The sequence below is a fragment of the Notamacropus eugenii genome, chromosome Y (genome assembly GCF_028372415.1).
Source record: "Notamacropus eugenii isolate mMacEug1 chromosome Y, mMacEug1.pri_v2, whole genome shotgun sequence".
In the NCBI taxonomy this organism is placed as follows: Eukaryota; Metazoa; Chordata; class Mammalia; order Diprotodontia; family Macropodidae; genus Notamacropus; species Notamacropus eugenii.
The window spans coordinates 10,231,195-10,250,939 of NC_092880.1; the positions used below are offsets into that span (position 1 = coordinate 10,231,195).

The 19,745-nt window shown below is 36.6% G+C and overlaps 1 pseudogene; it reads left to right on the forward strand.

Annotated features, from left to right (window-relative positions):
* Window positions 1–301: 301 nt before the first annotated feature.
* LOC140516837 (olfactory receptor 4P4-like) lies at window positions 302–1,201 on the forward strand (annotated as a pseudogene).
* Window positions 1,202–19,745: the final 18,544 nt, after the last annotated feature.

Genomic DNA, 19,745 nt, shown 5'->3' on the forward strand with positions numbered 1-19,745 from the left:
GTATTCAAGGTTTAATAATAAAAAAGAAGAAGAAAGGCGTGGGTCATATTTTTGCCTTTCTGTGTAATTCTGGCGTTTAATATCTTCCTTGGGAACACAGTGTGCACTTAAGTAATGTTCATTGACTAACATTATTAAAATTGAGCCAAGAACTTAATAGGTGTCATGTTCTCCTTGTTCTTAGTGGGGGTAATTTTAGATTATCATTGGTATTATTTGATAAATAACTAATATTATTCATGATTTTTCTAGTTTTAGATGTACTAACTTTTCTCTATACACTCATCTCAGTGGTGAAGTCATGGGGAATAGAAATAACATTACTGAATTTATCTTGCTGTGTCTATTAAATAATTAAGAGGTCCAGAACATCAGTTTTATTTTCTTTCCATGTTGCTATTTTGTGATTTTGATAGGAAATCTCTTCATCCTGACTACTATCAGACTTAGTCAACTCAGTGAACAGCCCATGTACTTTTTCCTCAGTTACTCATCCTTCATGGATGTCTGTTTCACCTCCACAGTTGCTCCAAAACGATTGCAGATTTATTGGCTCAGAGAACAACCATCTCCTATAAAAACTGTAAGATCCAGATGTTTTATGCTCATTTCTTTGGTAGCACAGAGCTCTTCATCCTGGTGGCAATGATCTTTGATCACTATGTCACCATCTACAAGCCATTGTATTATATGGTCATCATGAGTAAACAGGTATACCATCTTATCATGTTGACCTCTTGCATAGGGTCACTTCTCCATTTAATCATGCAAGTATTGATTACTGGTCAGCTTCCTTTCTGTGGCCCCAATAAAATAGACCATTATTTCTGTGATGTGTTTCCTCTGTTAAAGCTGGCCTGCACAGATACTTTCTTGCTTATTATCATATTAATTCATAATACTGGGATGCTGTGTATTTTGACCTTCATTTCCTTGCTTATTTCTTATATCATTATCCTGACCACCCTTGAGCACTCACCCCTCAGAGGGTTGGCAAAAGGCCCTCTCCACGTATGGATCACACATGACTGTAGTCATCATGTTCTTTGTGCCCCTCATCTTCACCTATGTCCCTACTGGCAATTCTCTCAGTGAGGATAAGGTGTTTGCCCTCTTTTACACAATCTTTGCTTCTATGTTCAACCTTTTCATCTATTCACTTAGAAATACTGACATAAAGAATTCCATTAGGAAAGTCTGATTATAAGAACTGTTTTCCAAAGGATAGTGATATCCATGGAATATATGATTCAGTTTCAAACATGGAAGTGTTAATAAGTACAAGGGAAGAATTTCCCACCTCTCAGTGGACTGAGCTAGAGATATTACTAAAGTCTAATCAATTTCAGCAGTTGTCCTTAAGGCTAAACTGGTTTTTCCTTCCTGAGTAGATCTGGATATTGGGTTCTTGACGATTAAGTATTCACATTGGACAAAATGGCTTTTTGTGCATCTGTGTGTGTTTGTGTGTATTTATATGTCTCTTGGTGCTAAAAATATCCAAAACTAATATACCAACTGTCAGTTCCCACTATTATCGACATAGTGTCATTATGTTATTCTTTTTCTTCCTCAGAAATATTTTAGAGACACCAAATTTCAGTAGTAGAATGATTTTCTGAAGCTGTGTAGTCAACTCACCCCAATGAAGAAGAAGAAAGAGGAGGAGGAGGAAAAGGAGGAGGAGAAAGAAATGGAGAAGAAGAAAAATAAGTAGTTCCCTGATCTTGTCCTACTTGAAGCTTTCTAAAGAGAGCCAATAACTTCTAGCACCCTATATTTTGGTGAATCCAAATAGGCAACATTCTTGAAATTGAATTGAAAATGCCTTATTTTAATTTCTCTTCATTGTACCTAACACTACCTTTTGGGGCCAACAAAAAATATGGCACAGTTCTCATACACAACATATCCCTTCAGATATTTGAAAACAACATTCTTTCCCCTTTTACACCCTCACACTAAGTTTTCTGTTCTCTGGCCTAAACATCCTCAGTTCCTTTAGTTAATTTTCAAATAATATAAGATGAATGTTCTTTCTCATCCCAATCACTACCTTAGACCTGAACCCTTTTTAGATTCCCCTGTCTGCCTATTCCCTGAATTATCTTGATTTGTTTTGTCTATATGTTTCATATACTTGCACAGATATGTGTCTCCACTCAAGAGAATGCAAGCTCAGTAGCTTTGTATCATCAGTTCCTAGCTCCATTTGTCACATAGTAGTTAGACCTAAACCCCCCACCACTTCTATACCATACCTCTTTTCATTGCCACTTCTACATTCTTCCTATACACCATCTTTCAGTAACTCATTCTCCTTTGAGATTTATTCAATTAAAATTTATCACCCAATCATGTTCAATGTAGTCACTATCTACCCATGCCTAGGGCACGGGTGATGCTTCCTAAAGGAATTCAGGGCCTGCTTAACCTTATTTTTTCTTCTCTGCCTCATCTCATCCCTTAATAATAGGGTACTGCAAGAGGAATAATACTAATCCCTCAAGCACCATGATTTCCTGATCACTCAAATTACTTAGTTCTCATGATGTACTGCTAGTCCACTGAGTATTGACTAAATATGTAAATGGTATTACTCTTGATTTTGCCATCACCCACAAGTGTTTCATGCTATTTCTTTTTTTGAAATTCCTTAATCTGATCATAATCTTTTATCATCCAATCTCTCCTTCTGTCTTATGATCCCTAATCTTTTTCTATTCTAATCGTAGGTTTCAATAATTTCACCTCTCAGTTCTTTCCTGGGCCATCACTTTTACTCTGTTTACACTATCTCTCTCTCCTCCTCTGGCACTGTTAGTATAGAATTTCAACTAGATGCTATCCATTACTCTCAAATGCCCTAAATTCTTCTGTTTTTACCAATCCTTCCTTATATAACTTCCAGCTTTATTTACTCCCCCCATTTAACACTTTAGTAATAATAATAATAATAAAAATAATAATAAATTTCATTGAATATGGATATGCTCATAAACTATCATCATATAAAACTCATCTGTTTCAGTGCTCAATTACTTGAGAAACCCATGTACATGGGATAATTACACTTTTCTTTCCTCACTCTATTCTTATTCTTTGTGACCCAATTATTCAATTAAAATTATTTTCTTAAAAATCATCAATGACTTCTTAGTTGTCATATGTAAAGCCTATTTTTCTTAATTCCCATCATTCTTGACCTCTTAAATTTTTGGCACTAACAATCACCCTCTTTCCTTGCATATTCATTTCTTTCTTGAATTTCATGACACCCATGGTTCTTCCCCTGCCTACATGACTACTCCCTTTGAAACCTCCTTTTCTCAATGTTTTTCCAGGTTATACTCAATAAATACAGAAGACCCCCAACAGTCTGCCCTGGACACTCTTTTCTTTTCCCTTTATTTCATTCCCTTTGGTGCCTTCATCAGCATGATGCTAACAATTCTCAGATCTGCTTAGCTTAACCTCTAACTTAATATTGGACCTCACATTCCTCTTCAGCTCTATTCTCACATCATCAATAGCCTATTGGATATATCAATCTGAATATATTGGAGTGATCTAAAATGTGATATGTTTGAAACATAACAAATTATCTTCCACTTTCTTTGCTTTTAAAATGTTATTTATTTTCAGTTTTCAGCACTCATTTCCACAAAATTTTGAATTTCAATTTTTCTCCCCACCTCCCCTCACACTATCCCAGGACAGTATGTATTCTGATTACCCTTTGCTCCAGTATGCCCTCCCTTCTATCAACCCCTCATCATCATCTCTTCTATTTTACTGTAGGGCAACATAGATTTCTGTTCCCCATTTTCTATATATGTTACACATACACACACAAGCCTCCCCCCCCCCGCCTCCAAACACACACATTCCACCTTCAACTATCCTGATATTGAGAAAGGTCTCATGAGTTAGAAATATCATCTTTCCATGTAGGAATGTAAGCAGTTCAACTTTAATAAGTCCCTTATGTTTTCTCTTTCCTGTTAACCTTTTCATGTTCATCTTAATTCTTGTACTTGAAAATCAAAATTTTTTTCAGTTCTCATCTTTTCAACAAGAATGTTGAAAGTCCTCTATTTTATTGAAGTTCCATTTTCCCTCCTGAAGTGTTATACTCAGTTTTACTCTGCAGTTTATTCTTGCTTTTAATCTTAGGCCCTTTGACCTGTGGCATATCATATTGTAATCCATGTGATCACTTAGCATGGAAGGTGATAAATCTTCTGTCATCCTGATTGTATTTCCACAATACTTAAATTGTTTCTTTCTGGCAGCTTGTGGTATTTTCTCCTTGGCCTTTGCACTCTGGAATTTGTCTACAATATTCTTAAGAGTTTTCTTTTTGGTATCTATTGCAAGAAGTAATCAGTGGATTCTATCCATTCCTATTTGACCCTCCAGATCTAGAATATCAGGGAAGGTTTCCTTGATAATTTCTTGAAACATGGTAAGTAGGATCTTCATTTTTTTAACATGGCTTTCAAGTAATTCAGTATTTTTAAGTTATCTCTCCTGCATCCATTTTCCAGATCAGCTGTTTTTCTTATGCAGTATTTTATACTGTCTTGTTTTTAACTCTTTTGGTTTTGTTTTGTAATTTATCTAGTTCTCAGGGGGTCATTAGCTTCCATTTGCTCCATTGTAATTATTGAGGAATAATTTTCTTAAGTGAGCTTTTGGATCACTATTTCGATTTGACCCATCCTGATACTGTGATATTCTTCTCATTAGAATTTTGGAGATCCTTGATAATTTGGGATAGATTAATTTTAAAGATATTTCTTCAGCATTTTGGGAGTTTTCTTTAGCAAACTGTTGGCTTATTTTCTCATTATTTTCTTGTACCACTCTCATTTCACTTCACAATTTTTCCTATACTTTTCTTACAGGATTTTCAAAATCTTTTTTGAGCTCTTCCATGGCATAAGACTATTTCATACATTCATAAATTAATTCAGGGGTGGAGCCATGATGGTAGAGTAGAAAGACACACATACTCGAGCTCTTCCCCCACAACCCATAAAATACCTGTAAAGAAAGACTTTCAACAAATTCTAGAGCAGCAGAAGCTGCAGAATGATGGAGCGGAGGAAATTTCCAGCCCAGGGTGACCTGGAAGGCAGACAGGAAAGGTGTGTCTCACCGGGATGCAGAGTGGAGCCCAGCCCACCCTTGGCAGCAAGACGCCAGGAGGAGGATGTGAGCAGGCCTTGGGGGCAGAATCCCCAGGAGCAACGGTGGTTCACAGATCCCTCAACCCATAGGCGCCAAAGGCAGCTTCAAAGGTCAGTGAGAGAGCTTTTTTACCTCGATGAAAAGGGAGCAGGGTTCTCCTTTAGCCCCAGCTCCAGGCAGTGGCCCCAGCAGTGGCGGCAGCAGCAATGGGCCGCCACCAATACAGTGGTCAGGCAGGCTGCTGCTGGCTTCAATTTCTGGATAAAGCCCCTGGGGGAATTAAGCTGCTGATCTGAACCTCAGCCACCAGCCAGACCAGAGAGTAAACTCCTCTCCCTTGATTGTACCACCTTGGAGGAACTGAGAACTTACAGGCTCCCAGAGAATACCCAGTTCTTGACACAGGATCCAAAAGTCAAGTAACTAGTTTGGGAAATGCCCAAAAAAGGGAAAAAAATAAGATTACATCAGGTTGTTTTCTTGGTGAATAGGTATTCTCTCCAATCCTTTCAGGTGAGGAAGAACAATGTTTACCCACAGAAGATGACATAAAATTCAAGGCTTCTGCATTCAAAATCAGCTAAATAAAAATGCAATTTTTGCATTTTTATGCAAAAATTTTTATGCGTTTTATGCCTTTTGTCCCAGGCCATGGAAGAGTTCAAAAGCACTTTGAAAATCACATAAGAGAGGTGGAGAAAAAATTGGGAAGAGAAATGAGAGCAATGCAAGAAAATCAGAAAAGGCAAGTCAATAGCTTGCTAAAGGAGACCCTAAAAAATATTGAAGAAAATAATATTATAACATATATAATATATAATTAAATAATGTCTTTAAAAATAGGCTAACTCAACTGGCAAAAGAGGTCCAAAAAGCCAATGAGGAGAAACATTCTTTAAAAAGCAGAAGTAGCCAAATGGAAAAAGAACTTCAAAAGCTCACTGAAGAAAATAGTTCTTTCAAAGTAAGAATGGAACAGATGGAAGCTAATGACTTTATGAAAAACCAAGAAATTATGAAATATAACCAAAAGAATATGGAAGACAATGTGAAATATCTCATTGGAAAAACAACTGACTTGGAAAAGGGATCCAGGAGAGACAATTTAAAAATTATTGGTCTACCTAAAAACCATGATCAAAAAAAGAGCCTAGACATCATCTTCCAAGAAATTACCAAGGAAAACTACCCTGATATATTAGAACCAGAGGGTAAAACAGAAATGGAAAGAATTCACTGGTCACGTCCTGAAAGAGAACCGAAAAGGAAAACTCCTTGGAATATTGTAGCCAAATTTCAGAGTTCCCAGGTGAAGGAGAAAATATTACAAGCAGTCAGAAAGAAACAATTCGAGTATTGTGGCAATACAATCAGGATAACACAGAGTTTAGCAGCTTGTACTCTGTGGGATCAAAGGGCTTGTTACATGATATTCCAGATGTCAAAGGAAATAGGATTAAGACCAAGAGTCACCTACGCAGCAAAACTGAGCAAAATAGTTCAGGAGAAAAAATGTTATTTCAATGAAATAGAGGACTTCCAAGCATTCTTCTTTAAAAGACCATGGCAGAATAGAAAATTTGACTCTCACAGACAAGAATCAAGAGAAACATTGAAAGATGAAGAGGAAAGAGAAGTCTTAAGGAACTCATTAAAGTTGAACTGTTTACATTCCTGCATGGAAAGATGATACTTTTAATTCATGAGACCTTTTTCAGTATTAAGGTAGTAGATGGAATATATATATATGTGTGTGTGTGTGTGTGTGTGTGTGTGTGTGTGTGTGTGTGTGTGTGTGTGTGTATCGGTATGTATGTGCATATTATATATGTAGGTATATATGTGTACTTGTGTATGCTTATATGTGTGTGTATGTATATACATACACACACACACGCACACACACACGTAAATGGACAGAGGACAAAGGGTGAGCTGAATATGAAAGGAGATTACCTAAAGAAATAAAATTTACTGTTGAATGGAATGTACTAGCAGTAAGAGAAAGGGAGAGGTAGAATGTAGCCAATCATCTCCCATAAAAGGGGGAAGAAAGAGCTTTTACAATGCAGGGTAAATGGAGAAGAGATGAAAGGAAATAATTGAGCCTTTCTCTCATGGGATTGGGCTTAAGGAGGGAACATACACACACACACTTAATTTCATATGCAAATCTATTTTACCCTGCAGGAAAGCAAGGGGGAAGGGCATAAGAGAGGGAAGATAAGAGAAGGGACAGAAAATTGGGGAAAGGGATACGCAGAAGCAAACACTATTGTGGGCAGGCAGGTTAAGTGAGAGAATGGAATAAATGAAAGGCAGGCTAGGACAGAAGGAACTGTGGTTAGTCTTTTAAATCATAACTATTGTGGAAGTGCTTTGCCTTGTTACACATGTATGGAATATAATTAATTTCTTGCTTTCTCAGTGAGGGTGTGGAGAGAATATGGAAATTAAAGCTTTAAGAATGAATGTTAAAAATTGTTTTAGCATACAACTGGAAGTTAAACTATACCATCAATGGAGTACAGAATTCTATTTTGCCCTACATGAAAATAGGGGGGAAAGGGAAAGGAAGAAGGGTGGGTAATAGAAGGGAGGACAGACTGGAGGAAAAGGTGGATAGGATGTACACTGTCCTGGGGTGGGGATACATTGGGAAAAATTTTGAAATCAAATTTTTGTGGAAGTGAATGTTAAGAACTGAAAATTAATAAATTAAAAAAAAAAACAAGATTAGAATGGAGCAGATGGAAAATAATGACTTTATGACAAATCAAGAAATCGTAAAACAAAGGCAAAGGAGTGACACAAATAGCAGACAATGTGAAATGTCTCATTGGAAAAACAACTGGAAAGTAGATCCAGGAGAGATAGCTTAAAATTTTTTGGATTACCATAAAACCATGGTCAAAAAAAGTGCCTAGATATCATCTCTCAAGAAATTATCAAGGAAAATTGCCACAATAATCTAAAACAAGAGGGCAGAATAAATATTGAAAGAATCTACTGCTTACCTCCTGAAAAAGATCCCAAAAGTAAAACTCTTAGGAATATTGTAGCCAGATTCCAGAGTTCCCTGGTCAAGGAGAAAATGTTGAAAGCAACCAGAAATAAACAGTTTGAGTACTGTGGAAATACAATCCAGATAGCACAAGATCTAGCAGCTTATATATTAAGGGATCGAAGGGCTTGGAATATGATATTCTAGAAGTCAAAGAAACTAGTATTAAAACCAAGAATCACCTAGTCAGCAAAACTGAGTATAATACTTCAGAAGGGAAAATGATCATTTAATGAAATAGAGGACCTGAGCATTCTTGATGAAAAAACCAGAGTTGAATAGAAACTTTGACTTTCAAACACAAGAATCAAGAAAAGCATGAAAAGGTAAACAGGAAAGAAAAATCATGAGGGATTTACTAAAGCTGAACTGTTTACATTCCTACATGAAAAGATAGTATCTGTAATGCTTGAGACTTTTCTCAGTGTTTGGGTAGCTGGAGGGATTACATTCATATAGACAGAGGGCACAGGTGAGTTGAATAGGAAAGGAGGATATCTAAAAAAAATCAAACTAAGGAGTGAGAGAGGAATGTGTTGGTAGGAGGAAGGTAAAAATGAAAAGGGGAAATTATCTCTCATAAATGAGGCAAGAAAAAGCTTTTTCAATGGGTGTGCAAAGTGTGGAGGTGAAAGGGAAAAAGTGAAGCTTACTCATCACATTTGGGTGAAGGAGGGAATTAAATGCACGCTCAATTTTGTATGAAAATCTGTCTTACACTACAAGAAAGTAGAGGAGAAGGGGATAAGTGGACTGTGGGGAAGATGATAGAAGTGAGGGTAAATGGGAGGAGGGAGTAATTAGAAGTAAATACTTTTGGGGAGGGACAAGGGCAAAAGAGAGAATAAATGGGGTACAGGATAGGATGAAGGGAAATATAGTCAGTCTTTCACAACATGATTACTATGGAAGTCTTTTGCATAACTACTCATGTGTAGCCTATATTGAATTGCTTCCCTTCACAGTGGGGATATGTGGGGAGGGAGGAAGGGAAAGAAGTTGGAACACCAATGATGAGAGGTGTTTTTACATGCAACTGGGAAATAAGAAATACAGGTAATGCGGTATAGACATCTGTCTTGCCCTACAAGAAAAGAGAGAAGATAGGGACAAAGGAAGGGAGGGTTTTGATAGAAGAGAGGGCAGACTGGGGGAAAGGGTAATCAGAATGCACAGTGTCTTGAGGTGGGGGAGGGGACAGATGGGCAGAAAATATGGAACTCAAAATCTTGTGGAAATGAATGTTGAAAACTAAAAATAAGTAAATAAATTTGAAAAAGCAAAAAAAAAAAATTCTTTCTTTCTTCATTCCATCCCTTCTTTCTTTCTCATCTGAGGGAGTTCTCCCTCTCAACTCATTCTTCTACATTCTCTTAAATGAAGAACAAATTATTTGTTCACAAAAATTATGGATAAATACATCCACTTTGACAATAAATAACTGATAACTGGTAGAGTGTGATGCCCTCTTAGCTCTTAAAAGAAGAAAAATGAATTATGGAATCAGTTACAGATTGTTAAACTCCAAGGGAGATGTCCCAGTGGTGTCCCCTCAATGTAGGAAAAAAGGAAGGGATACTATAAGACCTTCTAGAAGCCACTGAAATCAGACCATTTCAGCACAATCCTATTCATAATATTAGCCCTTCGTTCCCTACTTCCCTATTTTCTCCATCCCTCTGTCCTTCTCTCTGTCTCTCATTGTGTGTGTGTGTGTGGGGGGGGGGGGGGTCTGTTTTTCTGTCTGAGGTTGTATCAGTGAGTGCATCACACTTATCACTACCTGAATTTCATATCTACAGTCTAGCATTCCCTGCTGTTGTCACCTATCTTCTAACTACACACTTGCCATTCAGGCTCAGACCATGTTCTACTCAACCAAAATTCTGTCCCAGACAAAAGCATCAATCTATTGGTTGTGCCATATTACAAGAGTTAGTTAAAATACCATTAAAATTAAGGTTACTATAAACTGACTTTGCTTCCGTTTAGTCTCTGATTCATTCCCAACTTCCTTCTAGAATTCTGAAGATAATTGGCCACTGATGGGAAAATAAGTGCTTGAAATAAGTCAATATTTTTTTTTCAATAATGATTGAGTACTAACAAATGAAAGATAAATAATATTAAGGAAGGGTCCTATATTAGTTGACACCTTTTGTGTGACCTTAAGCACACACATATAAGTGATCTTCTGAATGATAGAAACTCTCACAACTTTATTATCTATGAAATGGGGGCTTCTGACTACAGTACTTCTAATTTTCTTTCTACCTATTAAATGCCATGAAACTCCTACAAGTGATAGACGAAAAGTACAATAAACTTTAGCGTTGCCTTTATGTGCTTAGATTTTAGTTGGGAAAGTCAGACATGTGTGAAGGTCATATCATAAGCTACGGGGAACAATTTAGAAGATTTATTACCTGGCATAGGAAGAAGAAATAATCTTTTGATCCCTAGACTTCAGTCTTAAACTATTTGATATTATTTTTTTCTAACATAATGCATCTTTTTTTTAATCTGTTCAAGATGATCTTAATACAACATGTTTTAGTACAATTCCATATAAAATACACATACAAGTAAATAAAAGTCTAACTGTAAACCTGGAATTAGCTTGGAGAATGCTGATTGGACAGTAACTAGCAATAGTGATAATTGTTATTGAACCTGCAAGTCAATTAATCCCTACCTTTCCCTAAGATCTTCTTTAACCCACTTTAGGTTCTGGTCCTTCCTTCCTTCCTTCTTTTTTTAAATCTCTTTGCTTTCTCCTTTTTTGTGGTAAAATCCCCAAACTATGACTTACTTTTATAATCTTCTGTATGTGTTTTTATTTACATAATAAAATATAAAGTTTCATGTTATATTTAAAAGGACATGAGAGTATTTTCTTGCTCTTTCAGGAAAAAACATAAAATTAATGCAGGTTTTTTTTTGTCTTCCTGTGGCCTTTGAGTGATTTTTCTTTTCCTTTTGGCTCAGTGGTCTTAGAAAAAAATAAAAGATTTTGATTTATGATTAACCCATTACCACATTATCGTCTTCTTTTGAGAATTGACAATGTATTGCATTATCTTAAAAAGAAAAGGCAGACTAAAACTTCCCAATCTGTTTTTGTCTCTGTAGCCTGTCTCAGAAATACTAATTCTAAGAATGTTAATGATCTGTTTAATGGGCATATTTTAGGGTTGAAAAGGCACTAGAGAAGTGAGGAACCATGGAGATCCCTATCTCTATGGCTCATTGCCTAATACAAATAGGTTTGTTTTTTCTTTAAGTATTTTTAACAAATTAAAAAAAATTCAACCTGTCTATGTGCAAAATGTCAATAAATAGATATGACCTACTTGCCTTGTAAGACTTATGGGAGAACAATGATGTATGTGAAGGTAGAGAATGTTGACATATCTACACCTGCAGTGCAAATTAAATGAATACAGGAAGAAATAATTATTCCATCTAGTCAAACAACTCAGAAATGCCTAAGAATCTTAATTATTCTTCTCTAGTCACTGCTCAACAGTTCCATGATCAAATATCCTCAGTGTTCCTTGCCTCCATTTGGTGCCTAATAATCCTAAATCTCTTAGGCTTGTATTAAAAATCCCTCCAGAATGTAGTCAGCCTATCCTTGCAACTGACATCAAGTATGTCATCCTCAAATTATCATTCCATTCTGAGTGTTTTGTAGAATGGTAAAATAACCATAGAGACAGTGTCAGCAGCTGGGACATTGAGTAGTTTATGGTGGTTACTCTGCTAATAGAGTGTTTGACTTGAAGTTAGGAAGACATGCATTCAAAGTCCATGTCAGAAAGTTTTTAGCTGTAGGACTGTGATAAAGTCAATAAGTCTTAGCTTGCTGAGCAATAAAATGGAGGTTATAATAGCAGCTAGCTGCCTGAGTTGTTTTGAAGATCAAATAAGGTGAAATGCAAAGTGGTCTACAGTCTTTAAAACATGTAATAAATACTATGTGTTATTATTATTAGAAAAAAGAATAGTGATGAGAATGTAGTAACTGGATGTTGATAGAGGACATGGCTAATTGAACTCGGGGACAATTAGAGGGGATTGGGGTAGAAAGAAGAGAATCAGAATGAAGATGAAAAGAGAAATAGATGATAAGACAATATTCATTGCTTCATCACCTCTCCCTGTGACTTTTACCCACCAGCCAAGATACGAGTGCTGATAGAATTACTTGGTCCGAAATTCACAGCTGAATCCTAGGCCATTTCATCCAAATTCCTCATTTTTAAGTATGAGGAAACTTAGCCCTAGAAAAGCTAAATGAATCCCTCAAGGCTGCACAAGTGTGAGAGGTGAAGCGCCTGCATTGATCTTATTTCCTGATTCCAAATCCATTACTCTTTGAACAATGTTACACCTTGGCTACCAGATAACCTTTATCTCATAATTTTATCACATTCATTAATCCCACTTCCTTAATTTCTAAAACAAAGGAGGCAGAATATGAATAAAAGTTCCAAAGTTTATCAAAACCATTGGAGAATCACTCAACTTTCTTTATTTTTCTCAACTGGCACATGACGACTTCTTAATGATTTTACAACTGCATTTTCTGTAGTTTTGGGGAGGTTTCTACAAAAGCGACATTTATAACCTGGATTTAATTTTACCTGTTCCTTCTCGAAGCTCCCTCTTGCCATGAAAGTCAATGGAGACAGTGAACCTAGATATAGATTGTTCAGAACTTAAGGTGGAAAAATATATCAAAAAGGTCCTAAACCTTAGTGACCTTGCTAGTTATTATCTTATGAATGTCACTTGCCTTCTATTTTCACCTTTCCAATTCTTGCCTCCTTACATCAGAATTCACTTATTAACTTCCTCTTTCTTCCTCTGTCCTTGGAAGATACAATTAATTCAATTAGCATTTATTAAAGTCCCAACATGTTCTCAGTATCAAAGTACTGTCACAACTGAATGAGATTGCTGTAATATCACCTAAAACTACACTGTGGTGTGGTGGTGAAAGATCTACCTATGGATTCAGTTCTGTTACATGCTAATATCTTCCTAGAAAGCCAAGTCATGTAGTGCCTTAGTTCAGGATGAAATTCTTTAAGAATATAAATTACAGAAAAGTTGGTGGTTTGTACAGCTGCAGACAATATTCTCAAAAATATTCAATATTCTAACAAAATCCCAAGACCAGCCCACCAGTGCTCTCAAAAAGTACAAAAAAAGTTTAAACAAAAGTGACCATTTTATTTAACAAATTGAAAATTTATGACGTTCCTTGGGCTACCATCCCATTCCACTTCTTTCCTAAAGACCCAGAAGTGATACTAGATGAGGTACTTACCTTTGACAGAATGAGATGTTGCTAAAATTTCATAAAGAATATTTTTGCCTTTTCTATTACAATAAAAGTCAGGGCTCTACTATCTTGGACCTGTACTCTGATTCACAGTGAACATGTAAAGGACAGAGTGTTTCTTAGTCACACAGATACTTATAGATATTGCTTTAAAGTTCAGAAACTTAGAGAAGTGATTCTGTCACCAGAGAAATAAGAGGCCACCCTCTGTGGGATAGTTGGTGCCCTTAGCTCATTTGACACTTTGGCCAGTGAAGGAGCAGTCTTTCCTAGCCAATTTCCACCAGTCTGCCTGAGTGGCAGGCTTTGGCTGAATTACCAGGTAAGTGAATTGTATAGTCAATATATCTTTTTTCTGCCATCTATGAAAGTTAAAATAACTTCATTTATGACACTGTTTTTGAGATAAATTTCTCATTATGAATGTCCTGGAAGGTGTCTTTTGTACAACCCAAAGATGTTCAGAAGTACATTTCACAAAATTTTATGTAATTGAATATTTAAAAACATTTATTAAATCATAAAACGTCAGGCAATGCATTATACCCTAGGAAACAAAAACAAGCAAAAAAGAAACCAGCCTCTTCCTTTCTACATGAGGTATAAAGCATATGTAGAGATATGTAAATTAGACACACATACACACATAGGCAAATATGTGCTTATACACAAACATATATACATATATATACCTATATATATATACACACACATATATACAATAGGTACATATATACATGTAAATAGGTAGGTAGGTAGGTAAATAGATAGACAGATAGAGAGATAGAGAGATAAAGAAGAAAAATAGTAGAAAGAAGATAAATGATGGCTGATTGTATGTATACAGACAGAAATAAATGTTTGATAGATACACAGAAAGAGATGAAGATGCAAGATGGTAGACAGAAAATGAGACAGATGGATTTAAACAATAGATGATAGATAAACAAATAAATATATGATAAATAGACAGTAGATAGATTGACAGATCCAAACATTACCTTCTTTTTAGCAATTAACTAGTCAATAAATAATTTTAAGTACCCACTATGTTCCAGGCTTTGTCACAAATAATGAGGATGAAAACTATAGTTCCTGCCTTCAAGGAGGTACCAATCAAAAGGGAGGAGAATGGTTACCCTTAAAATAAAGTGGGAGAGACACCATAAGTTTGAGGCTTCCCATCCTTCTCTCGTATTTGACTGCCTTCATGTTCCAACTAAATTCTTTACTCTCCAAGAAGCCTTTCCTGTTTCTCTGCAATGTTAGCATTTTGCATCTATTGATGATCTCCAGTTTATGCAGCATATATCTTGTTTGTGCATAGTTGTTTGCATGGGGTCTCCTTCATTAGACTGTGAGCTCCTTAAGAATCTCAGGGGGTGTCCTTTGCCATCCTTTGATTACTCAGTACCTAGCCAGTGGCTGCAAAATAGTCCCTTAAGACATGCTTGTTGACTTACCAACAGAGAAAACTTATGTGAATTGATGGAGCATGAAGTGGTTCTGAAGAATAATTTATACAATAAGAACAAGGTATGAAAGATCTAGAACACCAATCAATACAGTGCTCCAGCTTGATTTCAGAGGATGGAAGGTCATACATGCTATCCACCTCATAACAAAGAGGCAATGGATTAAAGATTTAGAAAGAGATGGACAATTGAAGATATGGCCAATACAGCGATTTGTTTTCTTTCATCGTACATATTTGTTTCAAAGTTTTTTTCTTTTCTTTTTTGTTCTAATTTATGGTTTGAAGTAAAGAAAGTAAACGCTTTTACAATTAACAATATATAATGTTTTCTTTATTGTGCCAGCATGTAATAATTTACCTTCTCCTGACTATTTTACACTGTGTGGGTTCATGGGAATTATAATTAAATACTCTAAATGATAACATTTGTAATTTCATACAGAAAAGTAATATCATGTTGTATTCATATACAATAATGTGCTCCCAATTACCCAAGAGAAGAGTACCTCCTATATTTCAGTTTCATTGATACAGCAAAATAAATGTTGCAATCAACATTTGGCACATATTCCCTTGAGATCTTTCAGATATTCGACTAGAAGTTATTTTACTGAGTTATGAAGTTTGCAAATTTGAGTGACTATTTAATTTTTAGGCATTTGAAAATGATTACATTATTAATTTATTTTAACATTCATTTTAAAAAAATTCTATTTTCTTTCCTTGCTTCCCACCCTTCTCCAACCTGTTGAAAAGACAAACCATAGATTATAGTTTGTGAAAGTGTCGAGTGATGCCAAACACACTTCCACTTTATTCCTACAGAACAAAAGGCAAGGAAAATAAAGAAAGTGGAGAAGCATGTTTCAACCTTCACTCACAGTTCTTCAGCTCTCTCTCTTTAGAAGAGGATTGCATTTTTCATTATGGATCTTATGAAATTTTCTTGGATAATTGTCATTATGGAGTGGCATGTTGAAGTACAACCATATTGTACAGGCCATGTTGACTTGACCTTTGGGTGTGAAATAGAGAATAAGATATAATGATTAAGAGTCATCTCAATTCAACCATCTTATACTTGGCTCTCAGAAGGCCACACTTTTCGTGGTGACATTTTCACGTATCTTACCAAGAATCACATTTTCCAGTCACTGTCTAATATCTCCTCGTCATTTTTCTAGAATGCTCCACTACCTTTCCATTTCCCCATTATGTGTTATCTGTCATTAATAAAGCACAATTGCCATGAGGGTAAAAATTACTTTGTTAATTTGTATTAATATTCCTACCTCTTTGCAAAATGTTTGACATTTAGTGAGTTCAAAATAATTTCTTTATTTGTCCATTCATCTATCCATATATCTATTCATACTCTATCTTTCTATAATCTACTATCTATCTATCTATCTATCTTCTATCTACTTAAGTTGGAGAGGGTGTGAAAGGCTTTAAGTCAGAGACCAGTCCACCAGCACTTGTCTGTCTTGATTTTTTTAATACACTCCTTTTAATACTTCATCCTGAATTTTGCCTCTTTTATCAAGGCAAAAGATCCAAGAAGAGAATTTTCTTTTTAACAATATGGCAAGTGGCAGACCCAAGATGACAGTAGATATCAGGGGCTCACTTAAATGCTGTCACAAATTCCTTCAGAAACCTCCAAAAAGAGAATCTGAGCAAATTTTAGCATGGCGCAATCTGATAGAATACAGAGTGTGGCAGATTTCTAGCAAGGACAGCCCAGAGGGTAGATGGGAAGGATGTGATACACAGGGCTGGGGGAGTGCAGAGCACACAAGCTATACCAGCACAGACCCCACCATAGCAAAGTCAGGCAGGAAACCCCAGGGCAGACTGAATCAGAAGCAGCAATGTAGATTCTCAAACATATCAGCACAGGATGGGAGTCCAGTGGAAATGAATGAGAAAGAAGTGCAGGACCACTGTAACAGCAGTAGCAGCTCTTGAACCTATCAGCCCGCAGATTAAATGTTTATAATTTAACTACCCGAACTTCTGGGAGCCAACGTGGCAGAGTGATCAGTAAATGCTCATACTGTCTCCTTGTTTACCTTGAAAAACTCACAAAATATATTCCCAGGAAAATTCCTGGAAAAGTGGGATCAGCTTAAGGCATAAACAGTCTCTCAAGAAAGTAGGGTCAAGAGACTAGGAAAATTGTCACAGAGAGACCCTCTTACTGTGGAGGAAGGGGATCAGTGCAGTACTGGAGCTGTCCTAGACAGCCCCACCTCGGAAAAACAGGAGGGGATCCTGTACTCTATGTGGGATGGAGCCCATAAGTGCCAATACCAGGATCACAGGCTTACCTTAGCACAACCAGGGGAACTGGAAAGACACCAGCACAGAGAAGATTCACCACCCACTGAACCTACCAGTGCTCTATCTCAGGGGAGGAGACACAGCCAGATCACCCCTCCCCCACACTTCATACAGGGAGCTTCAGGGTAATTCAAGGGAAGCTCAAAAAACTTCACCTGGCCTCTGCATTGGCACTCCAGCCAGCTCAGCACCAAGTAAGCTGCAGCATTCTAGCTTCTAGCTGAAAGAACTAGAAGTCACAATACACAAAACCTCAAGTTTTAAGCACAAGAACTGTGGGACAGTGACCCCTGTACCCAAGAAGTAGAGATCCTCTTTCAAAGGAGGGAAAAAAGTAATCATCATGAGCAGGAAGGAAACCAGAAAGGAAAAGACCATAGAATATTACCATGAGGACTAGAACCAAAACACAGATACCTTGGAGGCCAGCATTGAGACTGTGCTCTCATCTGAAAACTCAGAAAGGAATATGAACTGGTCTCAAGCCCAGAAGAACATTCTTGGAAAAGTTCAAGAAGGATTTTAAAAGTCAAATTAGAGAGGTAGGAGAAAAAATGGCCAATGATTTTAAAAATATGAAGAAAAGAATTCACGGAAGAATGTAAAAGGAAAATTGGGCAAATGGATGAGGAAATTTAAAACCTAAATGGAGCAATTGGACAAAAGGAAAAGGAAATAAAAAACCTAACTGAGAAAGTTACTCCTTAAAAAGAATAATTGGGAAAATGGAAAAGTAGGTGCAAAAGTTCATTGAAGGAAGCAATGCATTAAAAATTAGAATGGTGTAAGGAGAAGCTAATAACTCTATGAAACATCAAGAATCAGTCAAACAGAATCTAAATAGTGAAAAACATAGAAGAAAATGTAAAATATCTCATTGTAAAAACAACTGACAACTGACTGAATAGATAGAAAATAGAGTGAAAAATCTGAGAATCATTGGTCTACCAGAAAGCCATGATGAAAATAAGAGCCTGGACAATATTTTCCAAGAAATCATGAAAGAAAATGATCCTGAAGTCCTAGATCAAGAGGACAAAATAGTCACTGAAAAATTTCACCTATTACCCCCTGAAAGAGTTCCAAAACTGAAAACACAAAAAAATATTGTTGCTAAATACTATCAAGAACTATCAAGTTAAGGAGAAAATACTGCAAGTAGCCAGAAAGAGACAATTTAAAAATGGAAGAACTACAGTCAAGACCTTGCAGTTTCTACACTAAAAGATAGGAAGGAGTAGAATACGATATTCTGTAAGGCAAAGTAGCTTGGACTATAAAAACGGATCAATTATCCAGCAAAATTGAGCATAATATTTCAGACAAGGAGATGTTCATTCAATGAAATAAGGGACTGCCAGTCCATCTTGATGAAAAGGTCAGAGTTCAGTACAAAATTTGATCTTCAAATACAAGTCTCATGAGTGTCATGGAGAGATAAACAGGGGGAAAAAAACTTGTTATTCAAACTGTTTACATCCCCATAAGGGAGGAAGATACTTGTTAATATCGAAAATTGAATATTTATTGCAATATATAAAAGGGGTAGGTAGTGCACATAAATTAACTGATGTGATAATAAACAATGTGATTAAAGGGTTTGAAGTGATTGTAATTGGAGATGTGAAAGGGATGAGAAAGAAAAAAGATAAATTACATCACAGGAGGAGGCACAAAAACACATTAAAGTAGAGGGAAAGAGGGGAGGGAGATGAACACTGATTGAGATTTACTCTCATTTGATTTGGGGAGGGAAAAACAAACTCAGTTAAGTAGAGACACCTAAATTCCCCTATCGGTCATAGGAGGGTAAAGAGGAAAGAAAAGAGAGGGAAAATCAAAAGGGAGGGAAGATGTAGTAAGGGAAAAGAGGAATAAAATGAAGGGGAGTTGATAGAAGGGAGGGAAGACTGAGAGAGGTAGTGGTTAAAAATTAAAATTCTATTGCGGAGGCTAGAGGAGAAGGGAGAATTATAACCATAAATGGGAGGAATTAGAATGAAGAGAAAGAGAGAGATAGTAATCATAAATGTGAATGTGAATGGGATTAATTCTCCCATGAAATGGAGGCAGACAACAGAAAGGATTAAAAACTATAATTCAGCGGAAGTGGAAGTTGCTGGCCGAAGCTGCTGCCTTCTCTCCCCACCTACTGCTGCCGCTGCCACTGCCACTGCTTCAGCTTCCTCTCTGCCTCCTGGGAGAGCGAGGCCCGCCCAGCTGTGGATGGTAAGATAGTCCTCCCGCCAGCCCCCCGTTCTCCTTGCATCTAGCAAGGACCCAACGGCAGTGGCGGTTGCACCAAGAGG